General features: G+C 43.8%; 1 non-coding gene and 1 pseudogene across 1 annotated transcript; both read right to left on the bottom strand.

The window, feature by feature from the left end:
• Positions 1 to 5,396: 5,396 nt before the first annotated feature.
• On the bottom strand, positions 5,397 to 5,515 carry LOC135968904 (5S ribosomal RNA). Its single transcript, XR_010583931.1, has one exon. It is a non-coding gene; the product is annotated as a 5S ribosomal RNA (ribosomal RNA).
• Positions 5,516 to 9,679: 4,164 nt separating this feature from the next.
• LOC123570891 (5S ribosomal RNA) lies at positions 9,680 to 9,802 on the bottom strand (annotated as a pseudogene).
• Between the last annotated feature and the right edge of the window lie 2,931 nt (positions 9,803 to 12,733).

Raw genomic sequence — 12,733 nt, 5'->3', positions numbered from 1 at the left:
CAACTCATTGTTTATTTTTAATTTATTTTAATAAACAAATATAGCTATAGCCACCACATAGCAGACACTGTGGTAAGCATTTTATAAATATCAATCCAGGCCCCTCTCCTCAAAGAGGGGAATGTGTCTTATCTCAAGGAGTTCTCAGAAAAGCTGAGAAGCTGTGTTTCTGTCTTATTTTAGCACCATTCATTTTCTAGCTAAGAAAATCTACGAGCTAAAACTCAGAGTCTCCAACACATACAATAGATATTAGACAAAACACTAACTAGGTAGGAAGTCACAGCCCAGTGGGCCCTTCACTGTAATCACACCATGAGTTTAATTCAAGGAAAAATGCAGGTAATCCTGAAACTCTCTATAAGAGGTATGTGAACTACTTAAATCTATTATTTTACTTCTATGAAACTGGGCAAGCATCAATAACATAAACTTTCTAAAGGAATAGTCCTGTTTAGTTCTTTGCCAGGTCCTTTCTCATCAAGAAAGCCAATAGAGCCTTCAGAAAGAAATATTCTATCATTACCCTATTCCCCATTTATAGAAAAAGAGCTCAAATCTCTCATGACAATTGTGGCTTAAGTAAAATTCCAGATGCCCCCAAGAATGGGTAATACACTCCAACCTCGCTTAGCTCCAGTTCAGTTTGTATAGGATAAGCAAGAGTGACCAGATTCCAACAATCTGAACAGAAGCAGAAAGGCGAACTGAAACGACTCCTCCCTACCCTTCAAGCTACAGAGAGATGATTACACACACATTTACAACTAGTCCTTAAAGACTGCAGAACAGCTGTGCTAGATGATTACATAAGATGGAGTCAGATCTGAAAGGAACTCAGCATACCAAAATTAAAGCATTGGCTGGGCATGGTGGCTCATGTCTGTAATTCCAGCACTTCGGGAGGCCGAGGTGGGTGGATCACTTTGAGGTCAGGCATTCGAGACCAGCCTGACCAACATGGTGACACCTCGTCTCTGCTAAAAAAAAAAATAAAAATAAAAAATAAAAAATAAAAAATTAGCTGGGCATGGCAGCACACACCTGTAATCCCAGCTACTTGGGAGGCTGAGACAGGAGAATCACTTGAATCCAGGAGGCAGAGGTTGCAGTGAGCTGAGATTGCACCACTGCACTCCAGACTGGGCAACAAGAGTAAAACTCCATGTCAAAAAAAAAAAAAAATTTTTTTTAAAGCATTAAATAGGAAAGTGTTAAGGTGACAGTAACTGAAAGTGGGAAAGTTACTGCAGCACATACCTTGAAGGAACATGCTTAGGAAAGTACCAGGAGGATGAAACAGACTAAAGAAAAGGCATGGAAGCCAAAAGACTGGTCCAGGACTTGGCACTACCAGTACAAATTATTCAAAGCTTCAAACATGCGAACATGCAGAAAGGGTAAAGTTTGGGCAGCACATAGCACTACAAGTATTGGCCTTCACTGGGTCCTTTGCAGCCAGACTCTGGAATTACTAACAGCAGTTTCAGTTCAGGTATATGCTGAAGATGATTCTCTAGCTGAAGTAAATCTGTGACAAGGGAGAGACTCTCCCTAAAATCAAGTTTTTATAGGCCTAAAGAAATTTCAGAGCAAGGAGACAATGGCAAAGGCCACAGCCACATCAAGTTCAAAAATGTCTTGAACTTTGTTGAAATGAAGAAATCCAAAGAAAGAGTAAGAGATCAGGACTTGGAGAAGGAAAGGCTACAAGGTGAGTCCTTGGGGCACATCAGCCACAAACGTGTCACTTGACAGTCTAGTGCAGCAGTAAGATTCTGGGGACACAAGACTTAAGAGGAAAAAGAAGTGAAAGGTTTTAAATAGGCATAAAAGAGAAAGGGGGAATTGCAAGCAAAGACATAGTGGCTGGCCACTACATAAACTTTTTAAATTTGCTAGAAGAAATGTCTCATATGCTATTCTCTGACAGAAAATATGCTTAGGTGCATTTTCTTGCAAATATGGCAAAGTGCCTTAGTAAACCTCACGATGGGTGATTTCTTCCATATGTTAAACTCTAGATAGCTGCACAGGAAGCCAAGAACACAAGTGAAACTGAAAAACCACACAATGTTCTCTTTTCTCTTGTTTTTTTCATTCTACCACAAAGTCTCTGCTATGATCTTTGGCGAATAATAGCAATGTGGGTTCTGAAGTTGGCTTAGGATGATTGCTATAGGGGCTCAAGATTTGTTTGTAGTTTCTAAGTGCCTGGGGTGTGAGGCTAGTGCTGGGAAAATCTTATGTGTCCTGTTCATACTATAGATTCTTTAAGGAGACGGTGATGAGAGAATGGGCTTTGATTAATCCGGTCACAGAGTTCTAAGTGCACAATGGCTATTCCAGTAACAGGCAGCTCAGGTTACTCAGGTTACAGATGCTGGAGACAGCCCTACTCACCCTAAACATCTGAGCATGATGGCTATAGTGGACAAAGCAATGAGGAAGGATGATTTGAGGACATAATGAAACATGAACTTATATGGGAGAGGAATTTTCATCTTCAGACATTAATTTGTCCCAGGAAATTTTAAAATGAGATCATATGCATGCAGTTCAAATTTAGGGATTTTGTATATTGCTGGTGTATGGTAGATTCACCTGATAGCAATAACTCAAGCATACCCTGAGAATACCCTAGGTCTAAGAAGCATGTATGTTCAGGGTTCCAAGTTAAAGAATCTGGAAGTACCAACCAAGAGATGTGCTCTTTATCTATGAAGCACATTCAAATCCCTGGCCCATCCCTTGGGACACAGGCTGTACAGGGGACTGAGGTCCTTTGTTTTGGGCTAAATGCAGGTTGCTAGATGGAGGCTGCCAAGTGGAAATGCTATATAACGGTATGCTTTGTGTGAACCGTAGCATTTTTCTTGTCCAGCCTGCCACTCCTGGACCTCCCTGTATGTAAGTCCTCAATAAACCCTATGTCTCATTCACTGGCTCCAGACCTCTTCTGAGGCCTCCTGGACACGCTGGCCACCACTACTGGAGTCAATAGGGGTCTAGCACAATAACTGGTACTGGTTATTTCTGTTTTCATTAAAGCTCACTGCATCATGTCTGGAGAGCTAAATCGAACAATAGAGCACACAACTGAGAATTAGAAAAGAGAACTGAGAGCAAATTTGTATTCTGGGTAGAGAGTGGTCTTAGAGTTAATTTCTTTCATGAACTGTTCTAACCCAATCCAGAACTTTCTGGGAGCAAAAGTTCACCTGGTGAGCCCAGAGAAAACATGAAGGAACAACAGTTGATATTAGAACATCAGTCCTTAAACTGATCAAGGGGCCTTTCAGGTCAAAACTACTTTTATAATTACACCGTACTGCCTTTTTCACTCTTCTGTCTCACATGTATACAGCTGAAGTCTCTACAAGCTCTACAACATGTGGCTCCATGACATTGCTCAGATGCTCCCATACCGCCTGCCACCTCCTGCTTACCCTCTCTATGAAAGTGATTTATCTTAAGGCAAGATTAAGCAAAGGGGATGAGACTGTGAGGTTTAGCTCTTCCAGAGCTGGCTTGCCCACAAGCAGCTCATATTCTTCTTCTCTTCCCTGCCTCCTCCATTCAGTGAGGAAGGCTCCATCACAGTTGGGAAGGGAGTCATCTGGCCTGTAGCTGAAGGGCAATGTTAATTCATAGGAAACGGACTAAAAAAAAAAAAAAAATCCAATTTTAACATCAGGTCCAGATTTGGCAGAAACAAAACAATCTGGTAATCTTTATATGTATGTGTCAACCCAGAAAATCTGAGACAACTCTGAGTTTATTTACTTAATTTAGAAAGTTTATTTTGCCAAGGTTGAGGACGTGACACAGCCTCAAGAAGTCCTGACTACATGTGCCCAAGGTGGTTGGGGCACAGCTTGGTTTTACAGATTTTAGGAAGACATGAGACATCAATCAATATATGTAAGAAGTACACTGATTGCATCTGGAAACGCAGGACAACTTCAAGCAAAGAGGAAGACTCAAAGCAAAGCAGCAGGGAGCTTCCAGGTCATAGGTAGGTTAGAGACAAACCATTGCATTCTTAGAGCTTTTGAGGAGCCTACCCAAAGGAGACAATCAGATATGCATCCAGCTGGAGCCTGGCTCCCGGAAAGGCGACGGCGAGGCTGAAGCAGTGGGATGCCTCTGCTCGGTGGTGCTTTCATGGAAGACCCTCAGAAGGAGGTCCCCAGCGGTGTAGGTGGGTGACAAAGGGAGAGCAGAGTCAGGGGAGGTAGGGAAGCATGGCGACAGTAGGGGCAAGGGAGGGAGAGGGGAGGCCACAAAAGCCTACAGCAGGCAGGGCGCGGTGGATCACGCCTGTAATCCCAGCACTTTGGGAGGCCGAGGCGGGTGGATCACGAGGTCAGGAGATCCAGACCAGCCTGGCTAACAAGGTGAAACCCCGTCTCTACTAGAAATACAAAACATGAGCCCGGCGTGGTGGCGGACGCCTGTAGTCCCAGCTGCTTGGGAGGCTGAGGCAGGAGAATGGTGTGAACTCGGGAGGCGGAGCTTGCAGTGAGCCGAGATCTTGCCACTGCACTCCAGGCTGGGTGACAGCGAGACTCCGTCTGGAAGAAAAAGGAAAGAGACAAAGAAAGAAGGAAAGAAAGAAAGAGAAAGACAGAAAGAGAGAGAGAAAGAAAGAAAGAAAGAAAGAAAGAAAGAAAGAAAGAAAGAAAGAAAGAAAGAAAGAAAGAAAGAAAGAAAGAAAGAAAGAAAGGAGGGAGGCCGGGAGGGAGGGAGGGAGGAAAGGAAGGAAGGAAGGAAGGAAGGAAGGAAGGAAGGAAGGAAAAGAAAGAAAGGAGCAAAGAGAGAAGAAAGAAAGAAAGAGAAAGGAAGAAAAGAGAGTGAGAAAGAAAAGGAAGAAACAAGGAAAGAACGAAATAAAGAAAGAGAAAGAGAGAGAAAGAGAGAGGAGAAAGAAAGAAAGAAGGAAAGAAAGAAGAAACAAAGAGAAAGAAACAAAAGGAAGATACGAAGGGAAGAAAAAGAAAAGAATGAAAGAAAGAAGGAAAGAAAGAAAGAGGGAGAGAAAAGAAAGACGAAAGAAAGAAAGAAAACAGAGAAAGAAAGAAAGTAGGTAGGAAAGAAAGAGATAGAGAGGAAGAAAGAAAGAAACAAGCAAAGACAAGAAAGAAAGAGAGAGAGATGAAGAAAGAAAGGAAAGATAACAAGGAAAAAAACAGAAAAGAATGAAAGAAAAAGAAAGAAAGAAAGAGAGAGAGAAAGAGCAAGATAGAAAGAGGGAGAGATAGAAAGAAAGAAGGAAAGAAAGAAAGAAAGGAAAGAAAGAGAGAAAGAAGGAAAGAAAGATAGAAAGAAGAGTGAGTGAGAGAAGGGAAGAAAGGAAGGTAGAAAAGAAAGAAAGAGAAGAAAGCAAGCCAAAAAGCCTACAGCACCCGGTATTCCCAGGCGCTCTCCCATCCAAGTACTAACCAGGCCCGACCCTGCTTAGCTTCCGAGATCAGACGAGATCGGGCGCGTTCAGGGTGGTATGGCCGTAGACGCCGGCAGAGGCGCCTGGCTGCCCCAAGAGCCCGGCCCAGCCATGCCCGCCGGCTTGCAGCCCGCACCGCCAGCCCGGGGTCGTCGTGCTCGGATCGGGATCCCGGAGCCTCTTCGCCTGCTGCCTCTCCCGGCTGCCGAGCTCCCGAGCTTCCACCACGTCGGGCCCGCTCGGAACAGGGAGTGCTCCGAGGCGTCAGGGCCCACAGCCCACGATCCTGGGACCCCGTCGGGTCCTCCGCCCTGTCGCGCAGGTATTCTTTGGGATCCCTGGCCGCTCAGGAATCCTGCGAGGGCCCCTCTTGCCCCCTCACCCAGAGTCGTCGAGGCTGGCGAAGGGCGAACAGCGTATTATCAAATGTCTTCTCTGACCACAACAAAATCGAGTTAAAAATCAATAATACAAGGAAAACTGATAAACTGACCTGTTTTCTTTTTGGAAAGTAAAGAACACACTGCTATGGTCTGAATGTCCCCCAAAATTTATATGCTGAAATTTATTTGCCAATATGATAGTATTAAGAGGTGGGCACTGGCCTGGGGTGGTGGCTAACGCTGTCATCCCAGCACTTTGGAAGGGAAAGGCAGTCAGATTGTTCGAGCCCAGGAGTTCAAGACCAGCCAGGGCAAAATGGCAAAACTTGTCTCTAGAAAAAACACCAAATTCGGTGGGCGTGGTGGTGCAGGCCTGTAGTCCCAGCTACTCAGGAGGCTGAAGCAGGAGGACTGGTTGAGCCTGGGAGGTCAAGGCTGCAGTGAGCCCTGATCAGGCTACAGGCTACTGCACTGCCGTAGGGGCAATAGAATGAGACCCTGTCTCAAAAAAAAAAAAAGAAAAAGAAAAAAAAAAAAAGGGTAAAAAGGTGGATTCTTTAGGAGGCGATTATCTCATGAGGGTAGAAGTCCTTATGGATGAAATTAGAGCCCTTAGAAAAGGACTTGAGTGGGTTCATTCCCTCCGTCTCCTCCGTGTGGGGACACAATGTTCTTCCCCTCTGAAAGATGAAGCAACGTTGTGTCATCTTGGAAGGAGAGACTGGGCCCTCCTTAGACACTGAATGGGCTGATGACTTGACCTTGGACACCCCAGCCTTGAGAACTGAGAGAAATAAATGTCTCTTTTTAATAAATTATCCAGTCTCAGGTATTTGAAGAGATTCAGATATTTGCTTAAACAACCAATGGGTTAAAGAAGAAACCACAAGAGAAATCAGAAAATACAGTTGGGTGTCAGTATCCACAGGAGATTGGTTCCAGGACCCCATAAGTAGGCCAAAATCCACACAGAGTCAAGTCTTGCAGTTGGCCCTGTAAAACCTGGGCATTAAAAAAGTTAGGCCGCTGTATCCTCAGGGTTTGCGCTCTGTGAAGACTGTATTTTCAATCTGCCTTTGGTTACAGATGCAGAATTAATGAAATCAGAGGACCTACTGTACTTATTGAAAACAATTCCTGTATAAGTGCACCCTTGCAGTTCAAACCCATGTTGTTCAAGGCTCAGCTGTACTCAGAAATGAATGAAAATGAAAACACAGCATAGCCAAACTTTGGGATGCAGTGAAAGCAGTGCTAACAGGGAAATTTATAGTGTGAAATGCTTACATGAAAAAAACCTAAAGAAAGCCAGGCGTCGCGGTTAATGCCTGTAATCCCAGCACTTTGGGAGGCTGAGGTGAGCCAATCACCTGAGGTCAGGAGTTCGAGACTAGCCTGAACAACAGGGAGAAACCCTGTCTCTGCTGAAAATACAAAATTAGCCGGTTGTGGTGGCAGGCGCCTGTAATCCCAGCGACTTGGGAGGCTGAAGCAAGAGAATTGCTTAAACCTGGGAGGCAGAGGTTGCAGTGAGCCGAGATCGCACCATTGCACTCCAGCCTGGGCAACAAGAGCGAGACTCCCTCTCAAAAGAAAACAAAACAAAAAACACCCAAAGGACCTCAAATTAGCAATCTAAATTTACAATTTAGGCACTAGAAAAGAACAAATTAAACCCTAGGAAGGAAAGAAAGAAAGATTAATTCAGAAATAAATAAAACAGAAAATACAAAAATGGAGAAAATCAACAAAACTGAAAGTTGGTTTTTTGAAAGATAAAATTGACAAACTTTATGGAGTGACTAAGAAAAAAAGAGAGAATACTCAAATTACGAAAATCAGAAATGGAAGTGGGGACATTACTATTGGATCCAGTCAAAATGAAAACGATTGGCAGGGTGAAGTGGCTCACACCTATAATCCCAGCACTTTGGGAGGCCGAGGCATGCAGATCACTTGAGGTTAGGAGTTCAAGACCAACCTGGCCAACATGGTGAAACCATCTCTACTAAAAATACAAAAAAAAAATTAGCCGGGTGTGGTGGTAGGCCCATGTAATCCCAGCTACTCGGGAGGTTCAGGCAGGTGAATCACTTTAGCTCAGGAGTTCAAGACCAGCCTGGGAGATATGGTCAAACCCGGTCTTTACAAAAAAAAAAAAAAGATAAAAAGGAAAGAAAAAAATAAATAAATTAAAGAAAGAAAGAAAGAAAGAAAGAAAGAAAGAAAGAAAGAAGAAAATTCAGCCCATCTTGATGGCAAAAGCCTGTTGTCCCAGCTACTGAGGAGGCTGAGGTAGGAGGATCGCTTGAACCTGGGAGGTGGAGGTTGTAATGAGCCTAGATCACACCACTGCACTCTAGCCTAGGTGACAGATGAGATCCTGTCTCAAAGAAATAAATGAATAGGATTGTAAGAGAGTGCTAAGAACAATTGTACACCAACATATTGGATAACTTGGATGAAATGGATAAATTCCTAGGAACATGAACCCTACCAAGACTAAATCACAAAGAAAGTGAAAATCTGAATAGACTAGTAACTAGTAAGGAGACTGAATCAGTAACCCAATATCTCCTGCCAAAAAAAAAAAAAAAAAAAAAAAAAAAAAAAAAAAAAGCCTTGGACTTGACTTCTCTATCAAATATTTAGAGAACGAATAGTAATCCTTGTTAATCCTGCCAAAACCTTGAAGAGGAGGGAGTATTCCCTAACTCATTCTATGAGGCTACAATTGCCCCGATACCAAAGCAAGACAAAGATTCTACAAGAGAAAACTGTAGAATAATATCCCATATGAAGATCGATGCCTAAAACTCCTCACCATATCCTAAGACTGTGAGGTGAAATTCATCACAGAAAAGGAAAGCCAAGCAGAAGCCTAAAACTATACCCCTAGTCTGACCAGGCGCTGGTGACTCACGCCTGTAATCCTAGCACTTTGGGTATCCTAGCACTTTGGGAAAGTGGGTGGATCGCCTGAAGTTGGGAGTTCCAGACCAAGACCAAGCTAACCAACATGGAGAAGCCCCGTCTCTACTAAAAATACAAAATTAGCCAGGTGTGGTGGTGCATGCCTGTAATCCCAGCTACTCAGGAGGCTGAGGCAGGAGAATGGCGTGAACCCGGGAGGCGGAGCTTGCAGTGGGCCCAGATCTTGCCACTGCACTCCAGGTTGGGTGACAGAGTGAGACTCCGTCTGGAAGAAAAAGGAAAGAAAGAAAGAAACCAAGTAGGAAAGAAAGAAAGAAACCAAGTAGGAAAGAAAGAAAGAAAGAAAGAAAGAAAGAAAGAAAGAAAGAAAGAGTGAGAGAGAAAGAGAGAGAGAGAGAGAAAGAAAGAGAGAGAAAGAAAGAGAGAGAAAGAAAGAAGGGAAAGATAGTAAGGGAAGAAAAAGAAAAGAATGAAAGTAAGAAGGAAAGAAAGAAAGGAAGAAAGAGGCAAAGACCGAAGAAAGAATGAAACAAAGAAAGAAAGAAAGAAAGAAAGAAAGAAAGAAAGAAAGAAGGAAAGAAAGAAAGAAAGAAAGAGAAAGGAAGAAAGTGAGAAAGAAAAGCAAGAGAAAAGGAAAGAATGAAATAAAGAAATTGAAAGAAAGAGACAGAGAGATAGGAGAAAGAAAGAAGGAAAGAAAAGAAAAGAGAAAGAAAGAAAACAAAGAAAGCAAGGGAAGACAAAGAAAAGAAGGAAAGAAAGAGAGAAAGAGCGAGAAAGAGAGAGAGAGAGAAAGAAGGAAAGAAAGAAAGGAAAGAAAGAGAGAAAGAAGGAAAGAAAGAAAGAAAGAAGAGTGAGTGAGAGAAGGGAAGAAAGGAAGGTAGAAAAGAAAGAAAGAGAAGAAAGCAAGCCAAAAAGCCTACAGCACCCGGTATTCCCAGGCGCTCTCCCATCAATGGAAGTACTAACCAGGCCCGACCCTACTTAGCTTCCGAGATCAGACGAGATCGGGCGCGTTCAGGGTGGTATGGCCGTAGACGCCGGCAGAGGCGCCTGGCTGCCCCAAGAGCCCGGCCCAGCCATGCCCGCCGGCTTCCAGCCCGCACCGCCAGCCCGGGGTCGTCGTGCTCGGATCGGGATCCCGGAGCCTCTTCGCCTGCTGCCTCTCCCGGCTGCCGAGCTCCCGAGCTTCCACCACGTCGGGCCCGCTCGGAACAGGGAGTGCTCCGAGGCGTCAGGGCCCACAGCCCACGATCCTGGGACCCCGTCGGGTCCTCCGCCCTGTCGCGCAGGTATTCTTTGGGATCCCTGGCCGCTCAGGAATCCTGCGAGGGCCCCTCTTGCCCCCTCACCCAGAGTCGTCGAGGCTGGCGAAGGGCGAACAGCGTATTATCAAATGTCTTCTCTGACCACAACAAAATCGAGTTAAAAATCAATAATACAAGGAAAACTGATAAACTGACCTGTTTTCTTTTTGGAAAGTAAAGAACACACTGCTATGGTCTGAATGTCCCCCAAAATTTATATGCTGAAATTTATTTGCCAATATGATAGTATTAAGAGGTGGGCACTGGCCTGGGGTGGTGGCTAACGCTGTCATCCCAGCACTTTGGAAGGGAAAGGCAGTCAGATTGTTCGAGCCCAGGAGTTCAAGACCAGCCAGGGCAAAATGGCAAAACTTGTCTCTAGAAAAAACACCAAATTCGGTGGGCGTGGTGGTGCAGGCCTGTAGTCCCAGCTACTCAGGAGGCTGAAGCAGGAGGACTGGTTGAGCCTGGGAGGTCAAGGCTGCAGTGAGCCATGATCAGGCTACAGGCTACTGCACTGCCGTAGGGGCAATAGAATGAGACCCTGTCTCAAACAAAAAAAAGAAAAAGAAAAAAAAAAAAAAAAAGGGTAAAAAGGTGGATTCTTTAGGAGGCGATTATCTCATGAGGGTAGAAGTCCTTATGGATGAAATTAGAGCCCTTAGAAAAGGACTTGAGTGGGTTCATTCCCTCCGTCTCCTCCGTGTGGGGACACAATGTTCTTCCCCTCTGAAAGATGAAGCAACGTTGTGTCATCTTGGAAGGAGAGACTGGGCCCTCCTTAGACACTGAATGGGCTGATGACTTGACCTTGGACACCCCAGCCTTGAGAACTGAGAGAAATAAATGTCTCTTTTTAATAAATTATCCAGTCTCAGGTATTTGAAGAGATTCAGATATTTGCTTAAACAACCAATGGGTTAAAGAAGAAACCACAAGAGAAATCAGAAAATACAGTTGGGTGTCAGTATCCACAGGGGATTGGTTCCAGGACCCCGTAAGTAGGCCAAAATCCACACAGAGTCAAGTCTTGCAGTTGGCCCTGTAAAACCTGGGCATTAAAAAAGTTAGGCCGCTGTATCCTCAGGGTTTGCGCTCTGTGAAGACTGTATTTTCAATCTGCCTTTGGTTACAGATGCAGAATTAATGAAATCAGAGGACCTACTGTACTTATTGAAAACAATTCCTGTATAAGTGCACCCTTGCAGTTCAAACCCATGTTGTTCAAGGCTCAGCTGTACTCAGAAATGAATGAAAATGAAAACACAGCATAGCCAAACTTTGGGATGCAGTGAAAGCAGTGCTAACAGGGAAATTTATAGTGTGAAATGCTTACATGAAAAAAACCTAAAGAAAGCCAGGCGTCGCGGTTAATGCCTGTAATCCCAGCACTTTGGGAGGCTGAGGTGAGCCAATCACCTGAGGTCAGGAGTTCGAGACTAGCCTGAACAACAGGGAGAAACCCTGTCTCTGCTGAAAATACAAAATTAGCCGGTTGTGGTGGCAGGCGCCTGTAATCCCAGCGACTTGGGAGGCTGAAGCAAGAGAATTGCTTAAACCTGGGAGGCAGAGGTTGCAGTGAGCCGAGATCGCACCATTGCACTCCAGCCTGGGCAACAAGAGCGAGACTCCCTCTCAAAAGAAAACAAAACAAAAAACACCCAAAGGACCTCAAATTAGCAATCTAAATTTACAATTTAGGCACTAGAAAAGAACAAATTAAACCCTAGGAAGGAAAGAAAGAAAGATTAATTCAGAAATAAATAAAACAGAAAATACAAAAATGGAGAAAATCAACAAAACTGAAAGTTGGTTTTTTGAAAGATAAAATTGACAAACTTTATGGAGTGACTAAGAAAAAAAGAGAGAATACTCAAATTACGAAAATCAGAAATGGAAGTGGGGACATTACTATTGGATCCAGTCAAAATGAAAACGATTGGCAGGGTGAAGTGGCTCACACCTATAATCCCAGCACTTTGGGAGGCCGAGGCATGCAGATCACTTGAGGTTAGGAGTTCAAGACTAACCTGGCCAACATGGTGAAACCATCTCTACTAAAAATACAAAAAAAATTAGCCGGGTGTGGTGGTAGGCCCCTGTAATCCCAGCTACTCGGGAGGTTCAGGCAGGTGAATCACTTTAGCTCAGGAGTTCAAGACCAGCCTGGGAGATATGGTCAAACCCGGTCTTTACAAAAAAAAAAAAAAGATAAAAAGGAAAGAAAAAAATAAATAAATTAAAGAAAGAAAGAAAGAAAGAAAGAAAGAAAGAAAGAAAGAAAGAAGAAAATTCAGCCCATCTTGATGGCAAAAGCCTGTTGTCCCAGCTACTGAGGAGGCTGAGGTAGGAGGATCGCTTGAACCTGGGAGGTGGAGGTTGTAATGAGCCTAGATCACACCACTGCACTCTAGCCTAGGTGACAGATGAGATCCTGTCTCAAAGAAATAAATGAATAGGATTGTAAGAGAGTGCTAAGAACAATTGTACACCAACATATTGGATAACTTGGATGAAATGGATAAATTCCTAGGAACATGAACCCTACCAAGACTAAATCACAAAGAAAGTGAAAATCTGAATAGACTAGTAACTAGTAAGGAGACTGAATCAGTAACCCAATATCTCCTGCCAAAAAAAAAAAAAAAAAAAAAAAAAAAAAA

This window comes from Macaca fascicularis, chromosome 1, assembly GCF_037993035.2.
Source record: "Macaca fascicularis isolate 582-1 chromosome 1, T2T-MFA8v1.1".
Taxonomy (NCBI): domain Eukaryota; kingdom Metazoa; phylum Chordata; class Mammalia; order Primates; family Cercopithecidae; genus Macaca; species Macaca fascicularis.
This window is presented reverse-complemented; position numbering and strand designations above follow the sequence as displayed.